General features: G+C 35.7%; 3 long non-coding RNA genes across 6 annotated transcripts; 1 reads left to right on the top strand and 2 right to left on the bottom strand.

Annotated features, from left to right (window-relative positions):
* Nucleotides 1-915, bottom strand: LOC113326718. The gene is made up of 3 exons (XR_003348498.1): nt 824-915; nt 654-691; nt 1-48 (listed from the first exon to the last, which is right to left on the bottom strand). It is a non-coding gene; the product is annotated as an uncharacterized LOC113326718 (long non-coding RNA).
* Nucleotides 916-1,729: 814 nt separating this feature from the next.
* LOC113326668 lies at nt 1,730-2,727 on the bottom strand. The gene is made up of 4 exons (XR_003348465.1): nt 2,633-2,727; nt 2,342-2,500; nt 2,122-2,259; nt 1,730-1,795 (listed from the first exon to the last, which is right to left on the bottom strand). It is a non-coding gene; the product is annotated as an uncharacterized LOC113326668 (long non-coding RNA).
* Nucleotides 2,728-11,175: 8,448 nt separating this feature from the next.
* Nucleotides 11,176-17,106, top strand: LOC113326646. Of its 4 annotated transcripts, none has more exons than XR_003348444.1 (12): nt 11,176-11,477; nt 11,616-11,735; nt 11,922-11,961; nt 12,119-12,194; nt 12,322-12,352; nt 12,442-12,556; nt 13,010-13,090; nt 13,188-13,295; nt 13,942-14,066; nt 15,889-15,933; nt 16,016-16,845; nt 16,945-17,106. It is a non-coding gene; the product is annotated as an uncharacterized LOC113326646 (long non-coding RNA). The 4 variants fall into 4 exon arrangements; XR_003348441.1 differs by having other exon boundaries at nt 12,114-12,194; XR_003348442.1 differs by lacking the exons at nt 15,889-15,933; nt 16,016-16,845; nt 16,945-17,106 and adding an exon at nt 14,637-14,990 and having other exon boundaries at nt 12,114-12,194.
* The last annotated feature ends 3,008 nt before the right edge of the window (nt 17,107-20,114 follow it).

Genomic DNA, 20,114 nt, shown 5'->3' with positions numbered 1-20,114 from the left:
GCTTCTGTATGTTACAAGTTGTTGCTTTATTGAAAAGCAATTGTCACCCTACAATTCAAAGTTTGAACCACATATGAGAGACTGAAAAATCAGACTGAAGTTTCTGCAAGCATTAAGTTTTTCATCAAAGACATCCTAGGTTCCCACATATTTTCATTTGTTAGGCTTTCAGATCAGTGATACTAGGTTGTTGCAACTGTATTTACAGTTTTCTGCTATGTGGGAATGCTCACATAGCAAGAGTCAAGTAAACACACTAAGAAAATAATTAGGCAGATGTGAATTCCATGCAACAGCTTGAACCTGAAACAAGATGAAGTAATAACAAAAATGGAAAAACTACATATTGATAGAGCGGGCTGCCACGGACTTCCACTTTGGAATTGTAAGCTACATTATGGTCCTAATGGTTAAGAAAATTGGCTTTTCATTTCGTAGCAGCGATTGTTGATTTGTTTTTGTTCTAATGACAAAATTTCCATGGGATCTTATAAAGTCAAAGGATGGACGAAAATTTTCCATGGGATGTTATTGCTGATGTGATTAGTTGGAGTGGTAATTATTATGGCATATGCAATATAAGCAATAGAGAAACTCAATCCTCAGTCCAGTTTCAATAACTTCAAAATTAATTAGGGAAGAATGAAAAATACCTAGAGAATCTTGGAGCAAGTGAGTGAGCTTTGAATTCCTGCACAAATTGGGAATATTCAAAAATCAGAATGTTAGTTTGGCATTAAGTAGAAAATTATAATCATATCAAACAAGCAAAATTAACAATATTAAATTTGTATCTTCATCAGATATCCTCATAAAAGATGACCTGAAAGGAATATGTGGGATTTTGGTCGCCAGCGCTGCTATCACACCTCCCAGTGCAGATAAGGATCTGTTAATAATTTGAGTTTCTTTCAGAGGATCTCCTTAAACGTCTGGCTTGGCTAATCTCTCACTTCCAGCAAGGTCATGAAGCCATAACTTGCTTCTTGTGTATTCTCCATTCATCAATCAATGCTGTATCATATACCACGATTGAATTTCTAGTAAAACAGCAGTTAAAATTTCACAACAACAAATAAAAAGGCCATATAGGTTTCTTACACAATTTGGTATCAGAAAATCATTAACTATAACTTTATCTATCTGTGTGGTTTGTTTCTCATGTCAATAAGAGAAGAAAAGGGGTACCATTTGGATCACCTGTTGTGCTCTTTGCTCGCAAAGATGTCACCAACTTTAAGATTCACAAACATAAAGAGGATGCTAACCGTCACTATAATCCAAAGAACATCAACGCCTTTAGCAGTCTGAAAATCTGTGCTGAACTTTCTCCTACCCAGTGACACTATCTGATTTGCGTAGCCCGGGAAGCAAAAAAGCATATACAGAATCAGCACTCATAGAGGAAATTAATAAGTTGTTGAGAATCAGCACTCTGTAAGCAGTTAACGCGGATCACATCTAGCTTGTCAAAGCAAGAAGAGCATAATAAAACATCAGATCCAATATCTTATACTCAAAGGATGACAAGGGACAATTTATCGCTAAGGTTGGATGGAATAGGTCCATCGAAATTGTTGAACCCGGGTCCTAATTCTTTAATTGATATAGGGATTGGTTCTAGAGAATGAGTTGTTGCGCAGTGGGAAAAGCTCAGTTAACATCCTTGCACAAGTGGGTTAATATAACTAAAGAAACTAGGCTAGTGCTCACAGATTCTTACATCAACTTCGTGTACAAAAGATTACAAATTTCAGGAGCCAGTGTTCCATCCAGAGAAAGATCCTTCAAAGCTCTGCAAGTAGAAGAAATTTCACATCGTTAATTCATATTCTCTCCACAAATCCAACAAACTTTTCTCTCTCACAAGGTTCAAGCTCGATAAGATTAAGTTTGAAGCCCTATATGTTTTTCCCACAAACCATTGAATTTCCAACTCTCCACCAATACTACTACTTTTCAGTTCAGGACTGAGATCTATGTCGTCAAGGGAAATAAACTGACACGAGCAATTTACACTCCGCAAATCATGACAACAACAAATTTAAATTTACACAATAAAACAACCAATTTATCATGAACAGCAACAAAAACCCTAAATCAAAAGACAAAACCACTTACAAGACTAGTGGCATCGATGTTGTGTACAGAAACTCCAATTCCTCCAGCAGATTTACTAATAACAGCACACTCCTTCAAAGTGTCGTATATTCCTTCAATATTGTCCTCTATCATGCACACATGGAAGCCTCTACTCAACTACAAATTCCAACAAAACCTCAATTAGTCAGAAAATTAATCCTAATATCAAAATAACAAACAAAGAAAAAACATAACATACTTGAGGCCTTGGTGTCCTTGCATTGAAAAGAGTAGGAGAAGCATGGGCAAACCAACGCCGTGACATAAGATGATATGTTTTAGAACAGGATCAATATTGTCTTTGTGGATTCCAACAGCAACCTCAGGAGAAGAAATCTCCAACCAGCTTGGTGGTGTTCTGTATCAACCCAGATCAAACAGTCAATACCTTCTCACACCCAAAACACCCCTCCAACATTAAAATCATACCAACACATCAGAAATACAACAGATTTGTAAATTGAAGCTACTTTTTATTGTCAGTATATACCTGAATGAGTGATTGAGTTCTCTCTACTTCCATGTGTTAAAAGATAACGCCATTTTGTCTGTACTTAATTACAGGTTGTACATCTAAGCTGCAATCCTCAGAGAGTCCTTCCGAAAATTAGACTTTAAGCCTTCCTCCGTCCTGATGTAAAGGAAATAAGAATCAAGTCAGATTCAAAATAGAGAGCTTAGAAGACAGAATAAATCTAAAATAGACCGCAATTAGACCTCAAATGGCTAAAAAGGAAGACCATTCAAAACAAAATTAGAAGGAACTAAGAGTTACAAAACAAAATTGGGAACTAGGGTTCCTGAGAAACTAAAAAAACAAAAAAATCAATAACAGAACTTGGAGATTGAAAATAATTTACCGCATAATTTAAGTTAATATTATCATTACGACGCTTACAACTATTGATAGTTAAGGCACCCATGGTGACAAATCTTCAGAAATTCGTGTTCGAATCTTCAATATGAACAAAACCCATCTTTAATTTCTCCATTTCTAACTCAATTAACGATTCACTAAGAAAACCCTAGTTCTCGATTCATAACAGGACTCAATCTTCTTCTTCATAATTAGCAGAAACACCAACTCCTTCTTCTTTTATACATCCTCACGATTTAAATTTCCTCAAGCCATACCTCAATTTCACCTCTCGATTTTCAACTGAAGAAGAGCAGAGAAGAAGAACGAAAAAGAAGAAAGAAAAAGAGAGAATAAGAAGAGAAAATGAGTTTCAAAGAAGCCATTGCAATTTGAAAGAACCGATCTACAACTTCCGTAAGTTTTTTTACATAAGAGAGTGATCGAGAAATAAATTCTGTGGTGAGTTAGGGTTTTCTTTTGCAAGGGAGGCGGAAGATAAGGTTAGCGACGAAGATAAGAGAGGAAAATGAAGAAACTGTGAGAAATTTTCTTTTGATCTTCTATATACCTATCTTTAAACGGCCAAGATTTGATTTAAATATGGTCATACGGATTAGGGATATCTTTGGACGGTGGAGATTTGATTTGAGACTGTCATACAGATCAAGGAAAGTGTGTTTTCTTTGTGTATTTCTTTGTGCTTTCTCTATGTGCTTCCGGATTGAATTTCGACTAGTCACATATGTCGTGAAGTAATTTCGACTATCCATACATGTCATGAAGTAGCTTTAGTTCACACCGGAAGACTCGGGTTCTCAGGATACACCATTGAAATCGATAAATATGAAGCTCTTTGTGTGTTTTTTTGTTCTTTTTTTGTGATTTCGATTTGTGCTTTTGTGCTTTATTTTTTTGCTTTCGGTTTATTTTAACTAGGGTTAGCAAGATACATCATCGAAATTGATAAATATAAAGCTCAGTGTCGACTCGAACTTCAAATGTGGCATAATGGCATACAAACTATGAATCGGGAAGCTCCAGGAGGGTTCTGACTTCAAGCTTAGCATAATACATCATCGAAATTGATAAATATGAATCTCAATGTCGATTCGAAATTAGGTATAACGACAAATAAAGTATGAATCATGAAGCTCCAAGAGGGTTCTGACTTCAAACTTGGCATGATACATCATCGAAATCGATAATAAATATAAATCTCAGAGTCGATTTAAACTTAAAATATGGTATAACGACATAGAAACTATGAATCATGAAGCTCTGGGATAGTTCTGACTTCAAACGTAGCATGATATATCATCGAAATCGATAAATATGAAGCTCAAAGTCGATTCGAACTTCAAATATGGTATAACGACATAGAAAATATGAACCAAGAAGCTCTGGGAGGGTTCTGACTTCAAACTTAGCATGATACATCATCGAAATCGATAAATATGAATCTCAATGTCGATTCGAACTTCAAATTCGGTATAACGACAAATAAAATATGAATCATGAAGCTTCAGGAGGGTTCTAACTTCAAACTTGGCATGATACATCATCGAAATCGATAAATATGAATCTCAGAGTCGATTCGAACTTCAAATATGGTATAACGACATAGAAACTATGAATCATGAAGCTCTGGGAGAGTTCTGACTTCAAACTTAGCATGATACATCATCGAATCGATAAATTTGAAGCTCAATGTCGGTTTGAACTTCCTAAGAACGATGAATTCATTCATCTACAGCTAAGATTCCATCGGAATATTCTCCGAAACCTTAAACACACCACAAATTTGTTAACTTCGACATTGAACCTGGCTACGATCTCAAAATCTGGCCGCGAGTAGACTACAATAAGTCGGAAACTGCGTAAGAACGATGAATCCACCCATCTACAAGTAAGATTTCATCGGAATATTCTCCAAAACCTTAAACACACTACAAATTAGACATTGAACCAGGCTCTGAGCTCGATAGTTGGTCGCGAGTGGACTATTATAAGTCGAAAACTTTATAGGAACGATGAATTCACCAATCTACAGATAAGATTCCATCAGAATATTCCATTTACAGGTAAGATTCCTTCGAAATATTCTACGAAACATTAAAAAAATCATATTTCTGCATATTGTATGCGTACCCGGATCCAAGATCGAAACCTGGCCGTCGAATCCCCCAAACCTCATTTTTTCCCACATTATATATTTTAACTTCAACAACACTTATAAGTGTTGTTATACGTTTCTATTAAAAAAAAAAAAACTAAACTTGTGAACTGTAAGGATGGTTGATGAGGTAGACATCCATGCATTAGGTTCATGTTCGAATCTCCCCTCTAACGTATTTTTCATTATCATATTTTTGTGTTCTTCAACAACACTTGTGAGAATTGTGATAGGCTAAGTCACTACACTTATGAAACAAAGTTGTTATACCTAAATGTCGTCACAACAGTTTTGCTAAAGGAGTTGTCGTTTGTTTTCTTAGCGCAACCCCTTATTCCTAAGAGTTGGTAGTGATGATATACGACAACTCTTCCTTTGAAACCAGTTGTAAAACATAGGACTTTCTACGATGTATAGCGAAGTGTTGTAAATCTCCAGTTGTAGATGTATATTTTTCCCGTAGTGCTATCTAATTGATCTAAGCCCATTTATGGTTCCACACTTGTTCATTATACATCTCTTGCATATCTAAAGGTTTAACTAATCCAATTACATTGATTTTATAGTCCATAGTTAAGTCTTATGAATATCTATAACTTTGTAGAAGATGACAAAAACTAATTTAGACTATAAGAGTCCGAAACGTCAAACTAAGAATACAAGATACTAAACCCAAGTCCACTAGACTCAGCCCATTACACAAGTGCTGACCCAACTGGGTCAACTAACGGTCAATGGAGTCAACTAACAGTAAACGTCAGGTGAAAGTCCAGGGTCAGAGGTCAAATAAGTCAAACATAAATTGGTCAACTGAGTCAATTCGGGTCTAGACAGTGAACTCGGTGAGTCTAACTGATTCAACTTAGTTAGATACTGAGTCAGGTAAGTCATCTAGACTGACTGGAATAACTATTAAGCATAAACTCAAATTACAGACTTCATGTCAAATCTACTTCAAAAACATTCATTTCTATCAAACTTAAGAATTCATAAAAGATTACAAGTTCAGTTTACCTGAAATGTAGCTGCAGTCGCAAGCTTTAACTGAATCACTAACTATAATTCTATTTTTACTATTTCCAAATCATTATAGCTACAACCCTGCTAAGTTGCCACACTAACAATCAACATTTTTACTTCTTTCACAAAACAAACAACATTCTCCAACTCATTCGCATAACCTCAACAAGCACTACTATCGAACTCGGCTATAACAACTTCATATTCACAATCTTCATAGCTGCAACAACACTCAACATCAAACACACACAACTGATTCGATCATAGTATCATTACTACTAGTAACTCCAGTTCTGCAACTCAAATACACTGAAAAAGGACAACTCTATTCATTCCTATCTCTACAACTCTGCAATCCATTACACCACTACTGCCAGCAAACAATTGAACTCTTATTCTTTATGATAACCAACTTCAACTTCCACTGAATTCAAGCAACCACTGTTCCCAACATCTATTCCGTGTAACTCAACAGAAAACCTCCATTGCCAGCATAATAACTCAATCTCCAGCACTACCACTAAAACCTCATACATTTCCTGAATTTCATTTTCACCAATCTCAGACACAAATAATAGACATCATAAAATAACCCCAACCATCTTGTTTATCACAACTGCATCCAACAAATCATCTCACTAACACCAATTTCTCGTTCAGATCATAAAATTCCATATAAATCTCTGTAACTCAACAATAACATCAATTTCCTTTTGCTCAACATAAATCTAACTACATATTATAGCTCAATTACCAAACACATACACTTAATCTAAGAAGCTGAGAAACTTTACTAAGACAATTACCTCAATCTGGTTTACTAAATACATTCTCCCTGTGCTTCACCATTTCAATTCAGCCACCTCTAATCCAACAACACACTCTCAATTTAGTTTAGTCAACACTCAACGATCTTCACTGTTAGTACAACTCGATCTCAATCAATACTCTATTCACATCAAACCCACTTTTATCATCCTTATAGAATTTCAATTTCAACATCATTATTCTCTGTAATTCAACTTGAAACCCTAACTCTTAATTTGGTGAAGAACACGAGAAACCCTAATTCTTCGATTCATCTTCAGAACAACTCTATAGCTTCGATTACACATCAATTTCATCATCTAATTCGAATTATAATTCCATTTAAGAAACCCTAATTTCTCAATTACTCTTCTTCTCTGATTCAGACTTAATACTTCCATTCAAATCTTCAATCAATCAAAATCCCATCTTTAATCAGTCTCGTGGAACCTCAAATTCAATATCTAATCTTCGTATGAGTTTCTTCTTACAAACCCTACCTCTAAATATTTCTCTACAGATCTTCAAAAGCTTCTAACCAACCTTAACCAAAACTTCATATCACCGCACACCGTCAGTTACTACTTGATTTATTCCTCTGGATCTCAAAATAATGATTTTATCTCTCAGACTCGTCTCAGAATCGCCACAGGAGAAGAACAGAGAAGAAAAAAGAAATAAGAAGAGGAAAGAGAGAGAAATAAAAGAAGAGAATGGTATTTCTTCGATCCGTTTTGGTGATAAGGCCGACGAGGTCGTTAAATGCACCCAAGAATCTGATAATGGAAAGCCACAACGTGTCTATGTTGCATCAAAAGCGTTTTTCCGGAAATGATGATTTTACACTTCATAATAATCTGATGATATCTTCTTTGTCCGGTGTCCGAATGACATGTTCGAGTAGTCCATTTCGCATAACTTTTCGATACCTATTCGATGATACTAGTTTCATAACTATGTCGTTGTTAGATTAATTCCTATTAATTAACGTTCGTGTTAAATTAATCGAGTAATTAGCGGCTAAGACATTTTTTGACTAGTCTAATAGCGTTGACGATCATGAGGGTATTTACAGTATGTGGTTAGTACGTATCTCTGAAAGAATCAAGAGATAAATGTTATTTACAAAAGTACTTGATAGCCTTTTGTTTCCCAAATCAAGTGACTCTAAACCACAAAGTGCATTAACAGTTGGATAGTACGTTCACTTATAGATTGAAGCAATCAGGCGGATGTGGCATACCCGTCTATGTTACTATTTTATTCGGAGGGGGTAGACAAGTAAGTTATTTGTACTTGCGTACTCACAAGAAAGTTCCTGATTTGGAAATATAGCTATCTATATCGATGGTACAGACATGATGGGTACTCTTGATGTAATATGAGACCTTAAAGCTATTTGAAATCCGAATTTGAGATGAAAAATCTTGGACGCTCGACCGAATACTGATCTGGTGGTATATTATTCAACCAGTTTTCATAAGTCTAAAGTTGTCAGGAAATTTAACAAAGACATGGATCCTGATAGCACTCCCATGATTAGTCAAGGTTCAAATGTAAGTAAGTGACCATTTCTTATAAAGGAAGATGACGAAGATGTGTTGGGAGATGAAATTCCCATATCTAAGTACAATAGACGAATTGTTGCACTTAGTATAAAAATGTACTTGATAAAATTTTGCATCCTCGGGGAACTTATTATATAGAAAAAGCTCAGTACCAACACAACGTCATTGGAATGGTATAGTGAATGTTATCATGTACTTAAAAGTCACCATTGACGTAAATGTGTTTTGTCCATGCAAAGACATTAAAAGGAATGCTAACGAAAGTGCAATCCAAAAGTTGTTGATTATAAAGGAACAATAATCTCTTCTCCAACGAAAGTAATCATGGGGAGATACGGTAGACTATTTTCTAAGTCATTACCGATATTCAGTTTTAAAAAGTACATGACTAAAGGAACAACCTGGAACAACTCTGAAAGTAATCAGGGGAAGATGCAGACATCAGGGGAGGATCCAAGGATATGATGTTGACATATTTTACTTCGAAATTGAAGTTTTGTTGAACTCTTTTTCTCTTCAATCGAGAGTATTTTTCCCAAAGGATTTTGTTACTCGACAAGGTTTTTAGCGAGACAATACTAAAAACATCAAGTATGTTGAACGTTGAAGACATAAAGATCACGTCGATATTACTGAAAATATCTGAATCAATGAAATGAAATGCGATAGTCTGTTAAGCAACGTAACTTCCAGAATCAACAACAGGGTCTTATAAACATTCAAGTCACCAAAATACAGTGTGATAAACTCCTTTTGACTGCATTAGACTAGTGAAAATTTTCTGACATCAGGGGGAACATCTAATGGTGTGTTGAACTGTTTTCCTTCAATGAGGTTACTTTTTCCCATAGGGTTTTGTTACTCGGCAAGGTTTTTAATGAGACAACAACAAACACCGGGAATGTGATTTTCCATCTACGACTGTTGTCTTTCCCACGAGGTTTTTCTTCCTTAAGAGTTGTGAAGAAACTAGTCAACTTCAACGGAGCAAAGTGATTATCTGCAACAAATCACTTTTACTTGCATCTGTCACATTGTACTCTTTTCCCTTTGTCAAGGTTTCATCCCATTGGGTTTTCCTTGTCAAGGTTCTAATGAGGCAACGTATACGCATCCAACTATGCTCTAAGTTTACTTAATGTAGTAATCTTTTTCTTTAGTTCAGGTATTGTCCCTCTGGGTTAGCCTGACGAAGTTTTAATGAGAAAACTAACTTAGACTCGACGATCTTTGAAGATCATATTACATGTAATGAACTACATGTAAAATACGAGGCAACATGTGAAGTACTACATGTGAAGAGCTGTACCAAGGTTTTGCCCCGCTGGGTTTTTCCTTTTCAAAGTTTTAATGGAGCAATTGTCTTAGACACAATAGTCATCAAGGAGAGAACTACATTTGAAGACCTACATTCGAAGAACTGTATGTGAAGTACTGCATATGAAGTTCTATTGGACCGCACAAGGGGGAGCGTTGTAGGGATTTAGCCCACGAATGTGCATCCCAATATAGTAGCTAGGGTTCTATTCCTATTGTATATAAAAGACTACCTACGTAACACACTAAAGCTAATTAATGAAATATTTTTCTCTTTGTGCATCTTTATCTTTCTCTATTGTCTACTGCAAAAGTACTTAATAATTGTTGATTAGATGTAATGAATCGGATTCAGATGACTAAATTGAGTCATTAAAGAAATAAATAACTTGAGAATCTTGTCGTATTTATCATGATTTACTTTATGTATTAAATTTACTTTATCTATTTTGATTCTAAATTTTATAGTGAGCTATTTTTGATTGGATCTGACCAGCGATCTAAGTCGTATTCATGAGATTTTGAACTGGTTATCCAAGTCAGATGTCTGTTTTTTTTTTCTTTTTGCATTCTTATTCTTCAAATATTTATTTCGAGGCTTGAATCGGTTCATCGTATAACTCCAAGCTATTTGAGTCAAATAACAATACTTATTGCTCTAACCCGATTTAAAAACTTTGATAAATTTACTACTCCATTTTTGAATTAGATGTAACGAGTCAGATTCAAAGACTAACATCTTGTTTGTTTTTGAATCGCGATCTGAATTCAACTCGCCTGAGTTGGATGTTAGATCGTTTGTTTTTTCATTTTTCTGATGTATCACTCTAGATCTGCCTCAGCTCATACGTTTGACTCGAAGCTATTTGAATCGCGTACGTACCATTTTGTACCTGACTGGATCAATTTTCTTTTGGTATTATTTTACTTCCTATTTAATAATTTTCAATAAATGTAAAATCACTAATGGAAAATGGGATTTAAACTACCCACATCCCCGACCCTCAATAGCGGTCAATTGACCGTGTACCGGTCAAGACTGTCTCCGATTAAAAAAAAAACATGGAAAAATTACCCTATGAACGGTCGTTGTTGCATAACAAATTTTTATTACCGTACTAATCCTTTTCAACTACGGATGCCGAGACTGCTGAGCCTCGATGTTTCCATGGTTAGATATTATCAAGATTGGGTTTGCTTATTGACCTATGGCTATATTAAAAATCTCCTCTGAGCATTAAAACCCAGAGTAGCTTATCTTTTTATTCTCTCACCTCTTTCATAATTTCCTCTCAATCGAGAGAACTTTATCTCTTTTATCTCCATCTCCCTCCCTCTCACCGCTCAACTCTTTCACAGAGGAAATAATGGACGATGGGTTTTTTCTCTGTAACTGTTAGTCAATGGACATCGAGTCTGCTCATTGAATTCCTCTGTTACCTCTTCCATTATTTTCTCTCAATCGACCTCCGTCGTTTTCTTTACAATGTCTCCAGATCTGGAAGGTGGAGTAGAAGTCAATACCCTCTAACAAATAATCGATTTCAATGTCTGTGCTTTCAGTTATAAAATCCTACTCGAGATTACTTGGGTAATTATCTATGACTCATTCTTCATTATCATCTTTAATTACAGGAATTTAATTTTTAATATCAAGGTTAGGGTAAATTTTCAAAGCTCTTGATTTTCCTAGTAATAGTTTCGATTAAATGTTCTTTTTCTTGATTAGGGTTGCGGGTTACTTCAGCCGGTTCCTATTGTGATTCCTGGTGATGATGGTGTGGTGGTGGTGATGGATTACAAGATGTCTCAGTTTGGTCGTTAAATTGGTTGTCTTTTTTCTTTTGAGGTGAGTTTATTTGTTTTTTGTTTCTTCAATTTGGTTTTAAGAGTATTCTGATATCGTGAGTTGATTATGTTTCAGTTTAGATTTTGGTTGATTCCAGTTGATTTGAAGAGTTTATGGCAAGTTCCTCTTTTTAATTTTATTTTAAATATATCATTTGATGGAATTGTGGATGGTTGTGTTTTGTAGGTGGCATCTGAATTGGAGATATAGAAGTTAACATACATGGGTATAGATTTTTTCTTTTGCTTAGTGCTTTAGATTTGGGTTCATATAGTGTTCTGTTCTACAAACATATAAATTTATCCTTTATTTTTATCTTTTATTGCTCTTTGGATTCCTGTTTATACTCTTGGGCCTACTAAGTTGATGTTGTTTCAGTTTAGGTGATGCTGGAGAAAGAATTTCATTGTTTGAGTTTGGGTGGTGATTTGAAGTGTTCTTTTGAAATGGGTATCATTGGTGGGTTGAGTTTAAATTTTGTTTTCGTTCTTTTTATTGAAATTTCCAGTTTGCTTACATCCTGTAGATTAGATTCTAATGGATTATATACTATTTTATTAAATGTGATTGTTTTTTTTGTGTGTAGATCTTTGGTTTAACAAGAGTTTAAATCAAAAGTAAGTATTGGGTTTTCTAGAAGTTTAAATTTTCATAATGAAATTAGTGGAATTGGTTAGTATTTTTATTTTATTTTTTTTATGCGAAGGAATTTGTACGGACCTTCTTCATAAGATGAACCAATTTGTTTACTGCAAGAGCATAATCGACCTGCTTATGATGTCAAAAGCCTTTGGTAATTGAGATGGTTCTTCACTGTTGAGGTCACTCTCTCACTCTTTCTCTTTGTATAATGCAAACAGACATTAGCTTAGTAGTAGTGTTATGAATGGGTGTTGGTTATGATGGATGTGAACGTGGAACTATAGTTGGATTGTATTTAGGATTGCAAGTCTGAAGTCTATAAAACAAGCCACGGTTACGGAGTGTTAGGTCCACTACTGTTCGTTTGCCTCATGGTTTGCTATGAGGTACTTAATGGACTTTGAGTAGCATGTATAGTTTTGTGAAAGTAATTTAGGTGCTTAACGGTGTGGAATGATCTTTTTTTTATCAGAACACCAATGGAGCGAGTTATTACTAGGAATGAGTTGTTAATTGTAGTTGGTTCGTTATCTGTAGAAGTGAGCCCGGCTCTTTCACAAGCCATTCACTCGGCTTTTAACTGTTAATTAGATGGTTTAATAACATACCGACTCAAACTTGTGGAACTGCAGGGTTGTTCTGTGTAGAGGTAGTGTGGCTGAAGCTCGATCTCACAACGGAGCACATAACTCGTGGAACTGCAGGGTTGTTCTGTAAGCCATTTTTATACTAAAGCTTCCCTAAAGTTTCTATAGAAATAAGTACATCAAGAAATAAGTTTTGAAGTAATATTTTTCTTTTGCGTTGAAGGTCTCTTTTCGCAAACTTTAAGATTTCCAGGATGTTTCTGACCTCCAATTTCCCATGGCTAGAAATCAAATTGAAGGAAGACTGCAAACTAAAGTGACGTCCATAAAGGTAAATAGATTCCTGCACACATTTGTATACAAATGTATTTTGGTTGTTTGGTATTTGTATCTCTTCTTGGGATTGCTGATACTTGACTGTTTTCACATTTGGTACTTCATTGTCTTCAGTTCCCGAATTATCTATGTTGTTCAGTATTAGGTAACTTGAAAATGCATCATGTTTTAAAGATGTTGAAATGTTTCCAAGATAAATCAAATTCAGGACTATTGGTGCGCAGTGGTGTATTAGAATTTGTAATGGGCGTTATCACCTACACGTCATATCTTGGTAAACCATGGATATGGCTATTGGTTTTACTAAATATCTTGGTAAACCATGGATATAGCTATTGGTTTTACTACATCAGATGGAGTTGCTGGGTTTACCATATTATCTGTTTAATCCCACTTCTATTTTTTACTTTTGTCATTTCATTTCATTTCAGGCATCATTACAACCATTAGATCCTTGGGTTGTATATGCGATCATTTCATATTTTTAAGTGTCTCAGAGATGATAGCTTAATCGCCTGATTAGTAAATTTGATGATTAACCTCAGTTATGTCTCTGTGTTGTTTTCATTGGTCGCGCTCTTCGATCTTTGTTGTCTCTTTTCCTTTGTGTTTTTACTTGTGTATTTAAAAATGTGTTGCAGGTGTTTGTTCACATATGCAATGGCTCAATGTAAATGCCTAAAGAAGGGCATGCACTGATTAACCGTAAGGAGTGAACAAAGCTTTCCCTGTTTGAGGCAGTGGGTACCAACAATTCATCATTTAGGTAATATTTTTACTATGAATTATTTTTCCTAATAAAAAACGTGTGTATACATACGGACTTGGATCCAAATAATGACTTGACTGTGTGAAGTAGAATCAATGTGATGGTTTTTCCTAAATGTTAGTAAACTTGCAATTTACTGTCCACTTATCTGGAAAAGAGATCTATTTTGATTTGTTCAGTAGGTAAGATTGTTGGGGTTGGGGGAGCATACACTGCATTTCTAACTTACATCTGATTTTCAGCCATTAAGTTGGATTGAGGTTGGTTAAGAATCACACGCATTATGTTCAAATGAAGAGACCTTAGTTGCAGTACCACTTTCCAATTTTTAGTTTATCCAAGACTGCCAGAACAAAATTGTGTTGAAGCATGTGGCAAGATGGTACTCTTTGATAAAACACTTGTGTGCGAGTTATTTCTTTTTGTTATGATCACCACTATTTGAGAGTTTTGACTCAATAAGGTTCTTCTTCTTCTATTTTTGGATTCCTGTTCACCCGAGTCCTTGACAGATAATTTGAATGGTCCTTTAAATTTGACTGCTGATGTAGTTATGTGTTTTTGGAGTTTGATGTTGATTCCAGTGTGTATTCACCCATAATTATGAAGGTGGTGACAGACCAGCAATATTTGGTGATCCAAGAGTTTGGAGGAGAAAGGTGGTGCTCCGATTGAGCAACCATAACTTGTTTGTTTGCACCATAAATTAAGTTTGAGTCAGAGGTCGAGTCAGATCTGACTCAAAATAACGGTTTGAGATCTGATACGTGATGAGTCAGAGGTCGACTCATATCCATCTAGCGAGTTTATTTTTTATTTTTTTGAAGGCTCATCTAGCGAGTTATATGCAAACAAACATGCTCTTAGGCCTGCTTTTAAAAGCTACTCAGCACTAGCTTTTAAAAGCTGGAAAAGCAGAAACCGTGGATCCATATAATTCGATTTAATTGATTTTCTATTTTAACCTTGTTAATTTATTATAAAGACAAGTTTTACCCTCAAATATCATACATTTAACATTGTATTTCTAACTTTTAAAGTAATAAATTTTTTAATAAATATTAAAATAATAATATTTTCTAAGCAAACCATAACCATAAAATTCTTTATTATATAATAAAAATAATTAAAAAAGTAAATAAAATGATAAAATAAATATTACTTATATTTTATTAAATATATTAAAATTAGAAATATAATTTATTATAATAAAATTGTATTTAAAACTAATTTTTAAAATATGTTTATTTTCGTCATTAACTACATCATTAGCACTTTTAAATACCAGTTTACCAAACAGAATTTACAGTTTGTTAATTGCACAGTGCTTTTTCAATTATAGTTTATCAAATGTCTTGCCGATTTATTTCCATACCACAGCAAAAAAGCGCTTTTCTAAAATTCATAGCAATACCAAACTAGCCATTAGTCGGTCAAAAACAATTTCAATTGTCATAATTATTACCATGGTCCATGTTATGTATTTACTTCATATTTATCATGAAGCAAAAAAGAAAGGAAAAAAAAAACTCCATATTTATCGCCTGACTGACGCCCCACCTGCTCCGCTTCGCTAAACCGTCAAAACCGTAGCGCGCCTTTTCTTTTCTCCCTTCTTCTTCTTCTTCTACTCTCCTCTTTTTCCCAAACGAAAACAAAACCGTCTTTCTTCTACTTCTTCATATCTCACCATGGATGAAGTTATTGCAGCTGCAAGTCCGTACTATCCATAAACCCTAGAATTTTGTTTCATAGTTTATTCTCTGCATTCAAATTACCTCTTCATTATTAAACCTGTTTGTTTCTTCATTGTTTACAGCCGCTATGTTCGATGCTGCTCACGGTGAACTCGAACGATTCAAAAGTATAAATCAATTTTGGAGGATTTCTTGTTTTTTTTTTCTCGTCTTCTGTTAACTTTTTGTTGATTTTTTTTTTTGGATCAGAATGTGCAGAAGCACTAGACCGTTTAATTGGAGATGGAATAGCAGAAACAGTTAAGAACACTAAATCTGATGACGGTAAACGTGTGTTCTTGCTTTTCAATTTTATGCTTGATTTTGTTTATTTCTGATTTTGGGTCTGGGGAGGGGTAGTTGATTTTCAAATTGTTGTGCTTCGGTTGCTTTGTTTGTCATGTTTACGGGGTTTTTTAGAATGGTTAGTATAAATTTACGACTTTAGGTTGGATAATCTTCATGAATGTTTCTTTTTCTTGAGGGATTTTTGAAATTGGATACTAGGCGAAGACATTGATTCCTGAGTGGGTAATTGTAAATTGTTGGTACGAGTAGTCCACATGAGGGTGTGACCAAATTTCTTGATTATGAAAGTTCTATACCAATAGAGTTTGAAGATGATAAGCTTAAAAGTGGGGAAAATTTTAGTAAATCGTTCCAACTGATGAATGTTAACATTTGTGCGATGAAAATGAGATGGGTGTTTTAGATTAAGTATTAGGTCTACGATTACCACATGGCTAAGTGGGTTAATATACTTCAGCGGTAAGATGTTGGCTAAGTGAGTATATGACCATATCCTGCGATGTTGGCTAAGTAGTATTAATTGATGGTAAAGTTGATATCCTAAAAAATTGGCAAGTGCGAATGTATGTTTATATACTCTGTGGTGATGTGTTTTGCAAGTGTAACTCCCTTATCCTGGGAATCCATAGAAGGGCGCTTGGCTGCTGTGGAATATCTTCTTGAAATGGGTGCTAATCCTAAAATTCCAGACGAGTTAAATTGTACTGCTTTGCATCACGCCGCTATGAAAGGTAGGTTGTGTTCCAACTGATCTGGTAACTTCCGAATGTGTTATTCAGGTACATTCTAGAGTAGCCTAAACGAGGTCTGGTTATTTTTTCGTGTTGCAGGACATAAAGATGACATACCCTTGTTATTTTCAAAAGGTATTAATGTGGATGTTACGAGTGAACTTGGCTAACCGTTGCAATATGCTTCTAGTTTGGACCTACACGATACTGTTAAAGTTCTTTTGGATCATGGTGCCAATGTGAGTATCCAATACCCGTTAATCCAACCCACTAATTAAACCCTACTTAAACCTAATTTAAAACAAAAAATCAGTTTTGAAACTGATTGTTTTGTTTTTTCATTTTCTTCTTCTTCTTCTTTTTCTTCTTCTTCCTCTTCCTCTTCTTCTTCGTAAAATCGACGTTAATCGTCGATTCGAAAAAAATTCATCGTCGATTAATCAATCTTAATAAGCAATGCGTACCAAGCAAACACCCAGACTTCCAGGATTGAGTCCGGGACTCCCACATGTAGTGATTCTCCCAAAAAAATTGCTGCTTAAAAAACAACTTGAACCACCGTTCAGAGGCAAAATCAATCATCCAACATTCTATCCGGATTAAATGCAGGCCAATAAGAGGTTCCACATATTGGAGGGAATGGACAATCAGGTTTTAACCGGGGACCTATAATGTGGTTGTTGTTGATCAATGCCATGACACATCTCCTTCGTTTGAGTTGCTCGACACATACGGTTGTTTTCGGGGTGAAGGTGAAACTAGCATGTTTTTGAGAAATAATGAACCACACAATTGAATGCCTCGGCGATTAAGTGTCCGTATATCGGCATGCTCATCCAATAATCTGTTGTTATCGGATGGCCCCCATGAAGATGACGTTGATACCTAACAAATTGCTCATTGATACTACCCTCCCCATCGCACAACATTGTCTTGTAAAAGGACGGATTCTCCTTTAGTTTGGACAACAACCTTTGCCTTATATGAGTGATTGCACACCCATTATTTCGCTTGGCACCTTCGATGAAAGGCCCAAGTTGTTGATTGACAACATGAAAACCACAATTACCATCCGAAGGAACGTCATCGGTGGATATAACGTATTCTCTAATGTATAGAAGTATCTCATTCAAATAGTCTCTATTTAGAGCCTCAAGCTTCACGTCTAGGGAAGATGGTTGAATGGGGCACATTGGAGACTTAAGCTTCACGTCTCTGAAAGATGGTTGGCTGGGTTGCGATGGACACATCAGACCCTTTTTCTTCAAATCTCGCTCACCTGTTTCGCCTTTCTCCTCAATACTCCTACCCCGTTTCTTGGTTTCTCCAAGTACATTGCCGCGGTATATTCATGGCCACAAGGATCTCTAGTATTTGCGTTTTGCTCACTTTTCTTCTTACGTAACATCTTTGCATATTCACGTAGTTGCTTTTTAGTTTCTTTTTTGCTTGGTCTACCTTTCGGTTTGCCTTTTGCCGGTTCATAGATATTCTTTTGCGCTTGTGGATATATGATTTTCCTTATGTCATCCCAAAAGATTTGTTTTTGGATCTTGTTCATGCGACAATACATCTCTAGTACGGTTCTACCCAATTCATTATCACCAATCTCTTCTTCGGCTTCTTCTTCCTTTGGAGGAGGGATGAAACCTAGGTGCTTACAAAATGGATCAATGTCGCTTAAAGGGATTACGCCATGCTCGTATTTGATTATCATATGGCGACAAGGGAGTCCCATAGACTTCTTCATGTTACATACACACACCTCATCCGCCTTGGTTTCCCACTTATCAATCAACTCGACTTCTATAATCTACAACTTCATACATTGCCGAGATACGTTGTAATGGATTCCCTTGAATGATGGGTGGTCAGCATACTTTACGTTCATTTTGAATATACGGCTTTTTTGGAACTTCTTTTTGATTCTACCAATGTCGTGCTTGAAGTAATTTTTCATAGCATTCCACACGGTCATGAAGTTATCAACACATACAAAGAGATTCTTCTTCAACCGGTGGTGAAACGACTCTACTAAACTTGTCGCTTGATTTCCCAAGTGTTTATATTGGTTGGTATAGGCATAAACAAACCTCTCTTTGTATGGTTCCAACCATTGGCGAAGAACATACGATACAACACCGGGGTAATCGGGAGTACCCAATGGGCAATAAACTCCTCAAGATTTAGATAATACTCTTCCTCGGTAAGGGACCAACACAATGCTTCCCATTCACCATTGAATGCAACCCATTTAGCGTAATTTTCATCGTAATGTTTTTCAAGTTTCTCTTTTGCATCCACTCTTTCTTTTTCCGGTATCATCTTAGTTTCTTCATATCCTATTTTCTTGGGTGGAAAAATTATTGGCTTGCACCTATTCATCAAATTACACCATATATGGAACATACAAAGCATATTATGTGCTAGTGGGAACACTTCCTCTATTGCATTCATCAATGCGACATCATTATCCGTCACTATAACCCCGTGGATATCATCACCTCGGAAGATTGCCTTAACTTGTTGTAGTGCCCAAATGTAACTAGGTTCTTGATCATCTCTTAAGAAACAAAACGCCATGGTAAACGGTGACTTTGTCGAAGTACGCCCAACAATATTCAACAATGGCATCTCGTACTTGTTCGTCTTATAAGTGCAATCCATTATTAGAACTTGATGAAAGCATTGAGCCAATTGGACATTCGTCGGATGCGCAATTAAGAGTTGTGTTATCTCTCCTTGGGAATCCACATCCTTTTGAACCGCGTAGATTTTCCTTGGTCCAAAAGAAACAATTGTTGCATTACTTTTCTATCTCTCCATTCCTTCCTTTTAATTGTCGCAATTGCATTGTTAATGGTGGACAAAGATGAGTGGTTATCCTTGTTATCCTCCTTTAGAATTTGAAGCATTTGAAGCGGTGAAATATTCATTTTCCTCATTTTAGCTACCTTGTCCATCTCTTTAGGAGTTAGCTTCGCCGCCATGAAGTGTCCTTCAAGATGCTCCGGACGAGGATGATTATGACAACCTTGCATAACCTTGTAGAGAACCCATCCAACCAAATCATTGTTTAAATTAAATGCAAGATATAATGGGCATTTAATCTTCTTTGAGAAAGTTTTGTTCTTCCTATTTGTCTTTCCTTTATAAACATAACCCTTCCTCTTGTGGCTTTTCTTGGGATCACCGCTTCTCTCACAAACCATTTCAAAGAGAGTTTTGCTTTCTCTCCCATTCAATACTAATACGCACATGTCTTTTTG

The sequence above is a fragment of the Papaver somniferum genome, unplaced genomic scaffold (genome assembly GCF_003573695.1).
Source record: "Papaver somniferum cultivar HN1 unplaced genomic scaffold, ASM357369v1 unplaced-scaffold_10, whole genome shotgun sequence".
NCBI classification, from domain to species: domain Eukaryota; kingdom Viridiplantae; phylum Streptophyta; class Magnoliopsida; order Ranunculales; family Papaveraceae; genus Papaver; species Papaver somniferum.
The sequence above is the reverse complement of the archived record's forward strand: the minus strand, read 5'-3'. Positions and strand labels throughout refer to the sequence as shown.